Source organism: Calonectris borealis, chromosome 1, assembly GCF_964195595.1.
Source record: "Calonectris borealis chromosome 1, bCalBor7.hap1.2, whole genome shotgun sequence".
In the NCBI taxonomy this organism is placed as follows: domain Eukaryota; kingdom Metazoa; phylum Chordata; class Aves; order Procellariiformes; family Procellariidae; genus Calonectris; species Calonectris borealis.
In genome coordinates this window covers 142,735,624-142,752,790 of record NC_134312.1, presented here as the reverse complement: position 1 = coordinate 142,752,790, position 17,167 = coordinate 142,735,624, and the positions used below count along the sequence as shown (strand labels likewise).

Below are 17,167 nucleotides of genomic sequence, written 5' to 3'. Positions count from 1 at the left end.
GTATTCTATCTTCTGTAAATTAAGTTTTATAAAACAAAATCAAGCTACAAGCCAGTACGAATCTTCTCCTAAAACACTATTTCAGTCTGGAATAAGTACTGCAAATGGATTTATTTTTGGTTAAGGGTTAATACACGGAGAATTGATGAGTGGAACAAACTATTCCTCAAAGGGAAGGCTTTGTTTATATTCGTAAGGCAGTATCAACTGATATTCCTGAGAGACTACAGAGTAAAGATGCATTTTAGATCTAGAATTTACTTCACGTGTTCATTACCTTTCCAAATTCTCTCATACTACACCATACAAAAAAACAGTGTAACACTGTCCAAGGAAAGGTGATGAAATCACTGTTGTGTGGCACTAGAATGGACATAATAATATTCTCCACATAAAGAGCTATTATGTGAGAAAGAGGAAGTAAGTCTAGAATATCCCAATAAAGTAATATCTGATATGGAACTGGAACAAATGCACTAATACAAATATTAAGTTTCAAAATCCCAGTCTCCAAATTCTAGTCTCAAATAGTGATTAAACATTTCAGAAGAAAATCTCTACAGTGCCCAGGAATTACATTACTGATAGAAGTAAAGACTGAAAATATTCTTTGTATTAATACCTAATGTTACTGAAGACATGTTAATTTAACAGTTAGTTTAGTGTAAACACTTAAATACTCTAGCAGAAAAGGACCGTGGCCTTTAAATTTTCATGCTATTCAGGACTGTATGGACCACTACACTATTTTTTCTCTATAATGCAGAAACGTAAGTCTAAACTCACTGTTTTCTAACTTCAGTTCAGCCTACTATATGACTGAAACACAGAATGGATAGATTAGGTTTTTCTATTTTTACTATGCAGCTTCTTAATAGGAAAGAAAAGCCACTCGACGAAGTTTCCACAGTTAGGAGCCAACTGCCCTTTTTAGTTTTATATACACACCTCCCTTTCCCTCCAAACCGGGATCGAGTCTCTCTCCAATATTATATGTCTGAGTATCATAGTCAACAAACACATTCAAGCCAACAAGTAAGACTTTAAACAGAAGGTTGTACGTAAGTGACAATTATTTAAATGGACAAAGATGAACCAGGATGAGAACATTTGAGAATTTATGAAATAGTACACCCAAACAACCTACAAATACATTTCATGAAACAACCCTGATTTTCAAAGTGGCTCTCAAGAAACAAACTGTACAAGAAAATGGAAATCAAGAGGTGAGTGCATCGCTACAGTCAATACTAAAGTAAGTTTCAGAGGCTATGGCATATATCATAACAATCATAACAATATGATTAATTTTGCAACAGTAAGGATAGCCTTTTTGGCTGATACCAGATGGCATTTTTGTGCTGGACATTGTCTCTGTGCAGTTTTTCCTTTTTTTTTTTTTTTTTTTTTTTTTTTTTGAAAAAAGCATAAAATCATCTAAGGTACAATATTTATTTTAACACCATTTGCATTAAAAAGTTTGCTAATTTCATACATCCAAAAATACAGGTGGGAAGATGCAGTATGTCACAAACAGGCAATGATTAGAGGTGAACTCCCTAAACAATAAATTTTTCCCCATCCAAAAGCAAGATTGCATACATACATTCCATACAACGTTATGGAAATAAATCTCATTTGCAACGGCTACTAGATGCTCCTGAACAAAAATATTTAAAGACTAAATATGTATGTATAATAAAGAATTTATCAGATTTGAAATTATTCATGAGTCACAATACGAAAATGAGAATTCTTCATAGAGTCACATGAAAAGCGAAGAGAAGGATAAGGTTCAAAATTAAACATCAATGACACAGGGAAATAAAATATCCTACAGAACATATATACTTCAATCACACAAAAGCCAAGGCTTTTAAGATTCCCGAAAGGATGCTTTGTTTGGACAGGTGAGCACAATTTATCTTACCTCAATTTACACTTACCATGCTGCAATATTCACTCCTAGATTTCCAAGCTAATATAAACACTGGAGAAGAGTTAAGCTCATTACTTCTTGGAATATTTATATCAAAATGCAAGTAAGTGAGTTCAGACCCATTTTATACTATTTGATAGCTAGTTTTATAGAATGACCAACTTAATATAAAACAGTATGTCTAGTGTGAGAAGGCTTAAATCTAAGAAAATCAAAACCTGTATTGCACAACACTGCTAAGTCCCATTAATGGCACAGTATGCACTTCTTTAAATTGCATATAACCTTTCAAAATACAGATCTCAGGTGTCATTTCTGATGGCAATTTTGTTCAAATTTATTATTTCTAAATTGTTTACAAGTAGGCCTTTCTTAAATACTATCTGTCAATTCAAGGACTGGCTCCATTAAAATAAAAAAAAGTCACCTCATCCTCATGTTGTAGGATTTGAACAATACCATAGAAAAAAATCTGTATAAATCCAGAGGAAGGAAAACAGTAGGCACATACATGAGCACATACCCTGCACAAATCTTTCCATAAGACCTGAGAACTTGCCATAAAATCTGAAAGCACTTCAAAACACCGTCAAATTTAGAATCATAGAATCATGAATCATAGAATCATTAAGGTTGGAAAAGACCTCTAAGATCATCAAGTCCAACTGTCAACTCAACACCACCATGCCCACTAAACCATGTCCCTAAGTGCCTCATCTACACGTCTTTTAAATACTTCCAGGGATGGGGACTCAACCACTTCCCTGGGCAGCCTGGTCCAGGGCCTGACCACTCTTTCAGTAAAGAAATTTCTCCTAATGTCCAGTCTAAACCTCCCTTGGCGCAACTTGAGGCCATTTCCTCTCGTCCTATCGCTTGTTACTTGGGAGAAGAGGCCAACACCCACCTCGCTACAACCTCCTTTCAGGTAGTTGTAGAGCGCGATGAGGTCTCCCCTCAGCCTCCTCTTCTCCAGACTAAACCACCCCAGTTCCCTCAGCCGCTCCTCATGAGACTTGTGCTCCAGGCCCTTCACCAGCTTCGTTGCCCTTCTTAGTTCAGTTTTTAAATGCATTGGGAAGAAAAGACCACATAACTTTTACACGTATTGAGTTTGGGCTGATAAAAGCTCATCTTTACTAACAACCCAGTATTCAAGACACACCTCAAACTGCAGAATCTCAGCCTAACAATTCATTGAATTCACCCATTAACCTGATGGTGACTAAGCTCAAAGTAGTACAGTGGCAAATCACTTAAGATGTGTACGCAAGAAAAGTCAATTGAGATGTTAAAAACTACATTTCAGGACAACTGTTTGGACAATACACTGACTCAATACACATGGACAGCTCTCAATCCTAAGTGGACTGGCTAATGTAAAGAATGCCTCAAATGGGAAGCAAACCTTTAAAGAGAAAAGAAAACAAAACCCCCCAAAACTCCTCTGTGGCAGTCAAAAGCATCAGGAGATCAGAACCTTGAGATCTAAAACTGATCAGTCCATGATTAGTGTTACCTGGTTACACCCTTTCTCACAAACCTCTAGTCTAGATACAAGAGTTTTAACTTTTACGTAGAGTGTATTTAGAATACAGCATGGAAACCAATTTTCAGCATTAAAGATTTATCAATTGCTCTATTCCACAGGCCCTGAGGAGCTATTTCCCAGATCTCAACTCATAATGCTCTGTATGGTCATAAAGAGTATCAAGTATATTATATAGTAGTAATAGTAGTGAAGACTACTAGATAGACCTTACACAATTTCCAACCCATCATATCACAGTTACAGTTATGAGGTAGTCAGCCATACAGAGCCCTTTTTATGTCCCCGGTGTTCTCGCTTTCCAGTCACTGAAAGTAGTTAGTCTTTAATACTCAAATCTTGAAAATAAAAGCAAGTTCTCTTTTTTCATAAGAATCAGTATTTTCTTTTAGATTTTCAGTTATTTCACTCTGCTATCCTATGTATGTCTTCATCACACATCGAATTTCTTAGCAACACATACCCATATAGGTAGATATATGGGTATATAATATATATACACACATACACCCATTTACCCAACCACAGGTTAATTTATTTTGTTGTTTACTGCCATAGTTGCTTCTCACTTTTACTCTCTCCCATTCTCTCGCCCCATAAAAATCTCAGAATTATTTATCTGAACCTAGTCTGATCTATTTAAAAACAGGATCACAGTCTGCAGTAAAGAGAGTAATGAATGGCAAATCCACCACCACCTTGATAGGACAGATTAAATTACAGCTAATTGAATTCATGAGCTGTAGTTCACAAGCCAAGAGTACTTGACATGCCCTTGTAGACTCTGTTTCTCTAAAATTGTAGCATCATTGCTTACAAAGAGGTTCATTCGCTATTACAGTTGACATAGTACACCTTTCAACAGAAATTTATTTTAAATTATTCATTTTAAAGAATAAGCATTTCAATGTAATTTATAATTCAGGACTTACTCTTAAAGAAGTAGTGCAGAAGCACAAATGTGCTAAAATTAGAAGGCAGGGCCAGATATAAGGATCAGAAATGAACACAAAACTAATCTATCTGGGCCGAGTCATCAGTTCATATATAACCCAAATCAGTTGTAACTGAAAGTTACTGGTATCTGACAGTTATTTTATCATCCATTAACACTTTTACAGAAGCTGAAGCATGTTAAGTTTTCAGCAGCAAAGATGAAAGGCATACTTTTGCCCTGAAGAGAGATGAAATATGCCAAACAAGAAAAATTATTAGGCATATTAGGTATTTACTGTTCTATGAAGTGAACTGCAGCTTGTTTCAGATGCTTGCACGTTTCCTAGGAACAAGTAACAGTCTCAGAAGACAGGACAGAGACTGATGAAATTATTATTTCATATATAAGATGTCACTGATGGAAGAGGAAACTGGCATTGCACAATCCAAAATATACCTCCTCAGGAGGTATCAGAAGAAAGCTGTGCCTATGACTAATACAAACATCCTACTTCTCGACTTAAAAATTGAATGTTATCCTTAACAGGATTTGCCAGTACCCAAGTTAAGTACCATCAATATTTAAAGAGTCCCTAAGCACCTGTTTTCACTGTACCGCCCTTTTCAGACAAGTTTACTGAGTTCCTCAGCCTTTAAAATGAGGTCTGTGTATGACATGCAAAACTCTTTAGAGATGACTGTACTTTATCATAAATGATTCAATAGTTTGCACCAAAAAAAAAAGGATTTGTCTTGCTTATAAAACTAAACGAACTATGCTATGGAAGGATCTCCAAAGCAAAGTGATCAAACAGTACAGCTTTTTTCCTTCTCTCTGCTCTCTCCCTCCCCCAAGTGTCCTAGCATTTCTAGATTGGTGGGTTTTTTTCCTATTACTACAATCATTGTTTAATTTTATTTCAAGAATCATTTTTCAGAGAACCAAGGGAGGCCAAGCAACAGAGTTGTGTTTGTTCTCAAACAATGTAGCTCCTAACATCTCTATCAGAAATGAAAGCCATTAGGCTAGAAATTCAACTAGTTTGGCAATATCTGGAGTTCTGAATCTCTCCCTAGCTTTTACATCCAATTACCAGCAGGAGAATTTTTTCCTCCTACAAATATTTTAAATGCCAAAACATGTGAAGATCAGAGAGAGGTTTATCAATGTGTTTTACTATGAGATAAACTGGCAATATTTCATGCAAGAGTGCCCAACTTTAGGATATCAGTGAATAAGCTGGCTTATTTCCACATAAAGTTGCTGACATCACACACTCAGTGTTAACTAGCAACAACTACAAGTTCAGATATACCTACCAAATCAAGCACTAGTAACAGTTTTTGGTTTCTTCACATACAATCATTTAGAATACCCAACTGTGCTCCTAGCCAGACTTTCACTCTCTTCTACTTGTTTTGCTCTGACAAGAAATAATATTGAGGAAACACAAACCTACCTAAACAAAATGGAAGACTCTCAAAACAGCGTTAAGTCCCCTTATCCTACTCTCTTTTTCCAACATCATTTTTAAGTAAGAATTCCAACGTTCTGAACCAAAGGTATAGCCTCACCTATGCATTCATCTCTGTTACTGCCTGCCAGCCTTCTCTGACTATTCATCCACTTTGGTAGTCCCCATTTCACAAAGAACCCTCTCTATTAAAATACAAATAGCAACCATCAAAAAAGTCAAAAATTCAAAAAGTAAAATTCAAAAAGAATATTTAAAATTAACACAGAGGTGTGAACCCTTGTCTCCAAATACATAGTGTCAAAGCATTTCACTTGCAATTAAACATTTAAGATCAAGATGCCAAGACAAAATTATTTATATTGCAGGCTTTTTATCACCAAGGTACACTCCTAGGAAACTCTTAAAAGCAATGTGAAACAGGCATACTCTAAGCTATGAAATCAGTAACTATGCAACCAGCTCCTGCTTTACTTTTAAGTTAGTTGGGTTTACCTGCAGACCTGCAGGTAAGAAAGAAAAAGATTGCTGAGGGACTGGCTAATTAGCCACAAAGCGAGTTGTCTTCCGCGTTTCCCATTTCACAATGTTCCTTCTCTATTTACTATTAGCATGTGTTGCAAGCTCTTCTCAACAGATAAAGAATTCACTCACAAGTAACATCACCTGCAGTATAGTACAATTCATACATATTTCATGTTAAAAGAATATTAAAAATCCTTGCTAAACAGCATTTTGAGATTCTATTTCTCAGTCTGCCTCTAATGTCAATCAGGTTGAATATCTATGAAATTATAGCCTAGCCACACCTTACACTCAACTTCTGCTCACAAAATTAAATCATATTACACTTTTTTTTTGGGGGGGTGGTGGGAAGGGAAAGGCAAAATTCCAAAATATCCTTTAGATTTCAGATGTCAAATACTGTTATTTCACAAAATGCATGACCCACTCAAATTGTCCTGTCACACATTTCCAAAGCATTGTTTTCCCAGAATTATCCCAAATCAAGCCGCCAAGGCTGTACTCTGCCTAACCCACAATGAACAGTGCAGTAGAAGCATTGAAAAATTCAGAATCATAGAATCATTAAGGTTGGAAAAGACCCCTAAGATCGAGTCCAACCGTGTCATGCCCACCAAATCATGTCCTTAAGCACCACATCTACGCGTCTTTTAAATACTTCCAGGGATGGGGACTCAACCACTTCCCTGGGCAGACTGTTCCAATGCTTGACCACTCCTTCAGTAAAGAAATGTTTCCTAACGTCCAATCTAAACCTCCCTTGGCGCAACTTGAGGCCATTTCCTCCCGTCCTATCACTAGTTACTTGGGAGAAGAGACCAACACCCACCTCACTACAACCTCCTTTCAGGTAGTTGTAGAGCGCAATGAGGTCTCCCCTCAGCCTCCTCTTCTCCCTTTACGCCTACCTAACAAGAAAGGCAGCAAAAAATCATCTCTGCCACCAAAATAAATCTTTTAGCTTACAGTAAGTCAAGTGTTGCAGATAAAAAGACTTGAGATAATTCTAGAAATGCTCTTCACTCAGACATTTAGAACAAAGGGTATAGTTTATTTTATTAAACACTTAAAAGGGATAGCTTTCATAGGCTTTACAGCATCAGGAACGGATGTGCCCCAATTTGTTTCTACTTTTCAACTGATGAAGGATGAAATGTATACAGTTGAAATCCAAAAAAAATTAACTTACAAAACCACCTTTTTTCTTCCCCAGAAGACATGTATTTCCATGTCTTCTAAAATATTTTGCATTAACTCTGGTGTTAGTTCTTTTTTTCAGATTCTTTCCAAAACTTTGTTTTCTTTCTAATGGTTCTGTCTTGTAGGACACACTGTCTTTCTTTCAGCTTCTTCCCAGATGCCTTTTCTAGCAGGAAAAAAAAGTAACAAAACCAACTTTAATCAAGGAAAATTTTCCATGAACAGATCCAAGGAATCACTGCTACTCACTGTGAAATTACTAGAAGAGCTGCAGAAAGCTTTTAAACAGAATAATTCTAATTAAGTTGCAATACTGGAAAACTTTTAGAAATATTTTAAAATTTATTATACCCCAAATGACATTATTTCCAACGGTATTAATGAATGAGCATTTTTTACATATATGGCTGCTAACATGAATTTATTTTAAGTGGATTGAACTATGTCGGTCACTAAAAAAGGAGGAAGAACAATGTTGTTGATTCACTATAACTTATATATCCGCCACTTCTGAGTGTGAGAACTGGGTGGGTTAAACGAAGACATACTGCGGAAGTCTTCATAGGCCTTTGAAAGTCATAAAAGTCAGGGAGAGTTTAGCGGCCTCAGAACACAAATTCAGCATATCGACATGCAACCTGAAACATTTTCATGAAAGAGGGGACAAGAATCCCAGTTTAGAAACAGACTGACCAGCAGCTGTTCTCATTGTTCGTTCTCCAGGGACAGAGAAGGAATTACCCACTAATCTTCCTGAAAACAAACTAAAATTTTACAATGCATACTCTGAAGTTATTTTTGGCAGGCCATGCAAATTAAAACTGTACAGGCTATCATCTCCTGCACCCAAGGAGCTGTAAGAAGCCAAAACCAAGCTGGGGGGAAGAGGTCTGAGGCTAGAGTCTGTCATCAGTTTTGGGGCAGGTAGCTAAAGGAGTCTGGTATTATAGCACTCAGAAGTTTCACATAAACACAGTCAGCTCCCAGCCTCTTATTTTTCATATTCGCCATTCATATAGCTATTACAGTGCATCCTAATTAGTAGATCAGCAAAGTAAAAATCTTACAGCCAGTTTAGCCTGCTTTTGAAGAGTCTATGGAGGGATAGCTCTCTTCATATCTACCTGAACAATTTTGGAGCATTTAATTTACTGACTGGAGCAATACCTGAGAGGCATAAAAAGCAATACTAACTAGACATTTTGCTTTAATCCACAGAGCTCCCTGCACCTTCAACAATAATGGCAGTGTCATTACCGTAAATATTTCAGATTGCTCAGAGTCCCCATATTCCCCAACACAAACAGAACAACACTTAAGAAAATGCCAAGAACGCTGTGTAAGAAGCTACATTTTAATGAAGAACCATACCAAAACTCATAAAAAGTACTGCATAGTGGGCACCTTAAATGGTCACTTTATATGACTTTGGTAACAAACCATTAGCTCCTTTGTAAGAATAATGTAAAAAAAAAAAAAAAAAAATCACAAACCTTGGCAGCCCCACATGGTTTCCTCTTGTATTAGACAATGTCAGAAATTATATAGTCACATTTTCCAGTCAAAATAATGTATTGCATTGAGAGCTTTACTTTTTAAAAGTATGCATAAGACAATGCCAAGCGTACACAAGAAAAACAAATGCACATCTAAGTTACAGGTTAAAACCGCTAATAATAGTTTATATTATGTAGCTCTTCTGCCTTGAGTTGCCTTTCCCAAGTACTCCAATAAATACAAAATATAAATCATTACACCTGAATTCTTGCAAATTGCATGGTAGAATCAAATTAACAAATACAAGATAAGTGACCTTTCATGAAAAATTAGCTCAGAATCAATCCTTTAAGGAAGTAAAAAATATCCTAGTTAAAAAAAAATTGCTACATGCTGTAGGTACTGTATAAATAGTTTGTAGAAACAAAGATCTGCTAAGTGCAATAGATAGCCACTTAAAAAGTCCTATATATGCTAACAGAAAATGAGCCGAAGACACTTCATATTCTCACTCTTCCTACATCAAACTGTAGAATTGTAGAACTTATGTTTTATGAGTTTATATAAATTTAAATATATATATATATAAAATTTATAATCCAATAGAGAAAGCTGTAGGTGATATTCAAACTGAACATCTAGAAAAGAAACAAGAGCAAAGAAGATTTTACATAAAAATTAGCCTGCTTTAGATACCATAACCTATTGGCGTAAGGGCTATAAATACATTGCAAACCAAATAAAACTATATAACCTATCTACTTTTACTTTGGTATTAAATAAACACTCCTCAACAAATGAAGAGTCACAAGACTAGAAATCCAGACACTTCACAAAGTATGCAAATTGCCTGAGGGGTGCAGTTCAAATTTACTTAACTATAATGTAGGTCAAATTGAGCTAGACTTCCCTGCTCCCTGAATAAACTAAGAAAATTGAGGGTCAAAGCAAGACTTAGGCAATGGTTCCACTGACCAGATCAACCCAAGCAGCTGGGACGGGAGTGAAGAAAGAGGGCAGCTGAGTGGAAACTTTTCATGAACAAATGCCACAGATCACCGCAATTTAAGACTGGATGGAGCAGCTGTCAGAATTCACCAAAAGAAAATTTGAGCGTCCACACATTTGAAGAGCAGCTCTGCAATGCAAACATCCTCAAACTACCTTAAAATAGGTATAGATATTAATACAAATCCTTCTGTATGAGCATTACACAGCTCTTCAGGCAAGCTTATTTTACTAACACAAAAGCACAAGCACTTTAGCAATACAACTAGCAGTTGTATTGAAATGAAGTGAAACCAGTTTAAATCTAGTTTAGGTATGTCTAAAAAGGAGAACTGTAATCATATATCTACAACGTAGATATGTCCGGAAGAGCACATTCTGAATACTTCTAGTATGCTAGGACTTACAGTTTCAACACTATTTTCCCTGCTCCAGTCATCTTTTGGCCTTTCAGTGAAAGAGCTTAGGTGTTTACAGAGAACAGTTAAGTTGCTTAAATTGAATTCTAAAAACACAAAATTCAGAGTTCATTAAGACTGTGGCCCTTAAACCGTGTAAAAACAAAAGCTTAAGTTAATCCTTATAATGAGATTGCTATTTTAGTATTTTCAGAATGCTCTTCAGAGTAGAACAAGATGTTTTCTTCAAGTTCAAAGAAGCTTTCCAAAATGATAAATCTGTATATTCTCAGGATTTTTTTTTTTTTTTTTTAGATTATCAGTGGGTTCAGGGCAAAACTGCTCACAGAAACACTGTATCTATTTTACACCCTGTCCCTCTAAACCTTTAGAAGAAAACAAACATCACTCATGGTTTCAGAGGTAACATCTTTTCAAACACGGTCCCCTGAAGCCCTTCAAGACAGAAGTCTTTAATTTACCAACTTACAGTCTTACCATCACAACTGAAATTATTACAATACACTTGAAATATATTATTTACCCAAAATAAAATGCTAAACATAATACAAAGGGCAAAAATTTGAACATTTCTTTTACCAAAATTAACAAAGCAAGACTACAATTACCCACAGAAATAAAATAATGAGACATAAGTCGGTTTTTTCAATATTTTCTCATTCTCTAACATTCTACTCACTTTCCAAATATAATGTGTTTTGTTAACTACTTTCACAATTTACTCACCTGTCTCCCAGGTGAATTTCCTTAGCACTCTAAATTTACAGTCTCTATAGTAAAGAAGAGGCTGTACTAAGGGAAAATCTCTGATCCACCTTCAGTATTAAAAAAGAATAATAATAAAGCAATACGTATTTCAAATAAAAACTGAATCACTGCTCTAATGTGAAGTGCAAACAGTGGTTACAAGAATGTTGTATCATATAAATTCCCCCCCCTTTAAAAAAAAAAAAAAAAAGGACACATTTGTTCATTCATTTGAAAGAAAGTCTTCCTGTGGGCAAACACAAATACAGTCTAATTTTGAGAATTGTTGAATTATCACCTGAATATCCCAGGTGCACACTAACACACAGTACTCGGCAAAATTTTACTTACCAACATCTTTGAAGCTGCTAAAAAACCTCTCAAACTGTGTAGAAATGGGAGGATGCTTTCCCAAGTAAAGACATCGTGTTAAACTGCTCCCGAGTAGTACAAGCTAATGCTGAAGATGTTTTACACTGATAAGTATCAACAGTAAGGGAGTTGTATTGTTTAACCTAAACTAATTTGGTTAAGAACAGCTTATGCCCAGACAAGCCCTTGCAAGGTAAACACCAAGTTCCCATCTTTTACTTCACAAAAATTCACTCTTCGTTGCTGTATACACGTCTATGCCTCTCCTAACAAACAAAAGTGGTAAATAAACTCCACCACCCTTTTCTTTCTTCTAATATTTCTCTATTGGGCATCTCTGGGCTATTTATAGGAATTAACAAGTTATTTATCTTCAAGAAGTATATTTGAGTGTCAAAGCCCATTCTATAACATACCATCAAGTTCACAACATCAGAGAAAGAGTACTGAATTTCCTCCCGCAATCAGTTAGTTATCTAAAGGTTAAGGCAAAAGAAACAGGTGACAGGCAAACACTAGCTGTTTACCTCAACACTGATTTTAAACACTGAAGATAAAAAAGCAGAAATGTGAACTTTCAGTTTTCGCACGTTCAGACTTCTTCCATATACTCTCACTTTTCTGACCTTTCTGAAAGAGTAAAGACAATATTTGTTTCAACCCATTTTTTCCAGCGTAATGAGAACAAGAACCTTATGGGAAAGGATCTGTTGCTACCTACTCCACAATAAACATTATGCTACTGAAATTCACCTCAGCAGTGGATAACAGGAAAAGCAAGAGAAGAAAGCTGAGTCACACCCGGTCATTTTCTCTCTAGAACATCAACTATAACAATACTAAGGATTTATTTTGGGACAAGTATGATCTTGTGGGAGGGAAAAATGAAGCAAGAAAGACATTCCACAGACAGAGAGTGAAAACAAAATCCAAGTCATTTAGCTTTATGACTAAAGTCTCAAAGATGTACAAATATAATGGTGAATTCAGGTCACCATTACAGTCACAACATTCAGACCATGTTTTCTTTCAAAACTTGTGGTATTTAAGGACATTGCCAAGTAAAATAATGGATTATTATTTATCATTTCAGTATCAAAAAAAGGTGACAAAACAGGAAAAAAATGCTCACACATCCCTGAGAATATATTTTAAATAGGTAAGGACCTTGGTAGTGAAACCAAAAATAACACTTGGTAAGAAACAGAACTAATTCGAGCCCCTTTTAAAAAAAAAAAAAAAAAAGGCCACCAGTGTTCTTTGCTAGTAAAGAAGAACTTAGCTATTCTGGTGCAGAATTTTTTTACTTAGACTATACACGGGGAAAATAGTACTGTAATGTCCTATACAGGAGCAGATTCCTTCTTACAGCATTAGACTACAGTTCTGTACCTACTGTCCTGCTGATATAATGCCATTTGAAATATATTTGGCTAGCGTATTTTGTGTGTGAACACAGTGAAATTAAGTATTTAAAACTATGTTGCGCCTCATTTTTCCCATGTACTTTTTAAAATTTTCCCATGCTCATAAAAATTAAAATACTGGTTTGCCCAATTTTTTATTCTGCATTTGTTTAGTGTAAAGCACTTCATGGGAACTGTTGTTTAAAAGAATCTTTTCGCATGAAAATACTATTATTAAAATATTTCAATCAATTGAATAGATTTACAAAACCCAATTTACATTTATAAAGCCTGCTATGGAATTCACTGCACTTTGAAAAATGGGCAAGAGACAGATCTCACAGGAGAGAGGGCAAGTTTGTCATCTTTCTCCTCCTAGAGTTCTCTTCCTTCCCCCTTCCCTATTACCATTTAGGAACATAACATTTGTTCTCCCAACTTCACCTACCCAAAAGTGAAGAAATATCTTCTGGTTTTCTTGTACTTATTATTCTAGTTTACCTAAATTACTTCTTCATTATGGCATAATTAAAAATTGAATATCTCCATTTCAGAATATATGTCAGGTGTCCGACTGCAGCTGCTCTGGCTACTGGAATAGGAAGGTTGCTCTTGTTAAATGCTCATCAAAAACAATGATGACTCAGAAATCGTGCCACTAGTGTTCATAGTCTCTCTCTTCCACCACCCACACCTACAAGAAGTTTGAAATGAGTTCAGATAAGCATGGGTGGGCCATGAACTTTCAGCAGTTAAGGTTCAATGAACATGGTGGTCATGGCATATAAATTTTTGCTTCAGTGCAGCACAGAACTACCTCAGTTTTGGCACAGCTGAGTATGTAAATTTAACTGAGATTCACAGAATATTTCAGCCTAGTCTGAGCAGCAGTTTCTGAGCATGCTGAGCAAACATTCGTATTTCGACCTCCTTTGAAAGGAAAATTAATTCAAAACCAGAAGTGGACAACCAGGCACCTTCAATAGCTCCAGAGCAAGAGCGTTCATCTTTCATATAAGAGGACTAGTTAAAAAAGACATACACTTCAAAGACTCAAAGCCACATCTTCAACCTCTCAGGAAGTACCCTCAAAGAAATATTCTTCCCGTTCGACCTCTCTTAGTGCCAGAAACCAGTATGCACCCCATTCCTGTGCCCTCCCCAAACCTGTAACTTGACTTTATCAACTAAACATTAGGGCACTTCCCCCAAAAACATACCTGTACTCTAGTCTCTGCTCCAAATGCCTTCTACCAAAGGGCCCACAAACACCAAAAAAAAGGTTGAGTCCTGGGACGTTTGGGGGAGGTAAGTGTCCTCCCAGTCATTATGCTGAACTGTTCTCCCCTTTTGCTCTTTCTTCCGTCACAGTGAGTTCTTTTCTGAACCAGGCACAGTGTCCAACAGAAATCACAGAGAAGACATCCAATCCAGCCTGCATTATGGTGGTCAGGTTAACAGAGAGATTTTAATCCTCTTAGACTATGAAGGATATTTAAAACAATAGCTATTATATCCAAAGCAGGTGCTGCTTCCAATTTTTTTTTTTCATGAACTTTATTCCATCCTCCAAGAGAAGGTGCCTAAAGTCAGGGATGACCACAATCTCACAGACACCAATGTCACTTTGTTACCTTAAATATTACTCAAACAGCTGTAAAAGCATGGAGCTGACCTCCTTATTTTGCCACTTTCTCAAGTTGATAGTTTCCAAGGCCATACTGTTTCTAAGTATGTCTACAAGCAATAACGATTCTAGTAGAGAAGACAGAAATTACAGGGCAGGAAGTTCTGATATCCCCCTCCCCTCCACAAACACCTCCAAATATCTCAGATAGAGCATGTAGCTTTCGAGAACATCAGCAGAAAGAAAAGGGCTATTCTTATCACAGCAATCAAACTGCAGACGACTTTAAACTGCCGTGGTGAAATTGATGACAATACATTAATCTCATCTATTTGTGCAGGGAGATCAAAACGGATGACAGGGTAATATTGACTTAAACCACTGCTAAAAAAAAATTGTAGATATACTCTTTCAGTACATGTGATATAAACCTAAACTGTACTTAATTAACTTAATTAAGAAAAGGTTTAAGCCAAGCAAAAATGAGCTTTTCAAGCTAAACTACACATCTACATAGTATTCTGCACTGATTTAACTTGCAGCCCATTTAACTCAGGAATGCAATGTTAATAGGTGCATACGGAGCAGCCCAACCTCAGGCAAAGTTACTGGCTCAGATCTCAGATGCACCACAGACACATTAGCAGGGCACTGCACCTTTTATAAACTCTGCCACTCAGAGGCAGGTACAAGTGTGTTCAGTTTCAGTATCACTTCGAGGCTGCTGTATTGCTTCCTGGTCAGGAGCTAGATCCCTTCCCTCCTCACAGCCTTCTGTTGAGGCATATAGGCATGTCATAAACTCATTTTAAAACCAATTTATAATAAGCCAGCTCACCTTCTTTGATAACGTAAGGCCTTATGTATTTATCTGTGCACATTTTTATACCCTTCAGGTTCTGTGTTTTGCCTTCCTCCTCCTTACTAAACAACTAATGCCACGGTTCATAACAGATGCAAAGAACAGTCATCTTCTCAGACAGAGCTATTTGAGAAAAGAAAAGGAAAAAAAAAATCAAGCTGGGGAAGAACAGGCTTCTTTAAGTATTAAGTATTAATAATTAAGACAGACTGTTCTTTAAGTATTCTGTCAGTGTCCTGATAGGCAGCTATCTGCTCCTTTTACATTTTATTCCCTTCCCTGTGTCTTCATATCAAGCAGTCTTCTCTTTTTTTAAGCCTCTCTTTATTCCTCATGGAATCACGACTTTCCTCTTCCTTAACCTCTAAGGAGCACCTTAAAGAACACTCTAAAAAGATATGCTGTTTAGAATCAACACCAGGATTACTTCTGTATTTCTTGGCCTCAGGAACATTTCCATGACTATTATGTCTGCTTTAAAAATCACTATTTTTCTGCAGCCTATTCTTCACCTGAAGTCATAATCCTCTGTGATGACAATTGTATCCACAGGAACTAGTCATGATGTAACAAACAAGATCAACCACTTCTGGTGGAAAAGAAGCATCACAAACCTTTCAAGAAGTGAAAGAAGTCTCTTAATAATCTCAATTAATTTCTCAATAAAATGCCTATTCACTTTTCAAATTGGAAAAATTATCTCAAAAAACAATGCACTTCAAGAGATGATGACATGGTCTTCACGGACCACAACATTCTTAGGCCTCTCCACCTCCTATTAAAAACATCAACTTCACTAAGAAAGGGTTTAAATCACACCTTTTTTGCTGAAGAGAACTTAGGGGAAATTAAGATTTACAGCACTCACTGGAATACACCTATCCAAAATCATATCACAGTCCTATAAGGAAAAAAGAATAAAACTCTATATAGTTGAACATACAATCCTTCAAACCAGGTGCAAAAATGCATGTAACTACATGTACGTATGTTCAAACACAATGCACAGATATGGTGGATATGAACACAATGAACATCACCACTGACGTCTGAAATGCCAATTTACTAAACACACGCATTTATTCTGCAACGCCGCTGATTACAGGCAGTTTTTAGTAAGTGTAGTAGATGCGAGACGTAACCTTGCCTTCTACCAAAATTCTACGCACGCAAAGCATCTTTGCATCAATATTCAGGGCAACAGCACGTTGGCGTTCTGAAATATACTTAGCTGTATTCAGTTAACCTGTTTGATCTCTTCACTGGCCCGACAACTACATTTAAATGACTAATTTTTTATCACGATGCAAGTAAATGAAGTTAAACCAGAAAAATCAGGTTTTACACCAAAAGGTCTTGAGGCTTCAGCAGTGACTGTCCCCGTCTCACAGACGGGCCAATTCCGGTTACAGGCTCGTTCAGCTGCAGATGAAAACCACGATCTCGCAGCCAGAGACGATGACACTGGCAGCACGGGGGCTCGCCAGCGCTCCCGCACCGCCAGGCCGGGGACAGACAATGCCAGCAGCCTCCCGCAGGCTCAAAGCGCAGCTCCCCAGCTACACCAAGGCTGCAGCGCGTCTTCCTGAGCGCCGTACAGCCACC

General features: G+C 36.8%; 1 protein-coding gene across 2 annotated transcripts in view; it reads right to left on the bottom strand.

Annotated features, from left to right (window-relative positions):
• Positions 1-17,167, bottom strand: part of PRKX (protein kinase cAMP-dependent X-linked catalytic subunit) — a 60,489-nt gene that overhangs the window by 42,705 nt on the left and 617 nt on the right. The window lies entirely within an intron of this gene.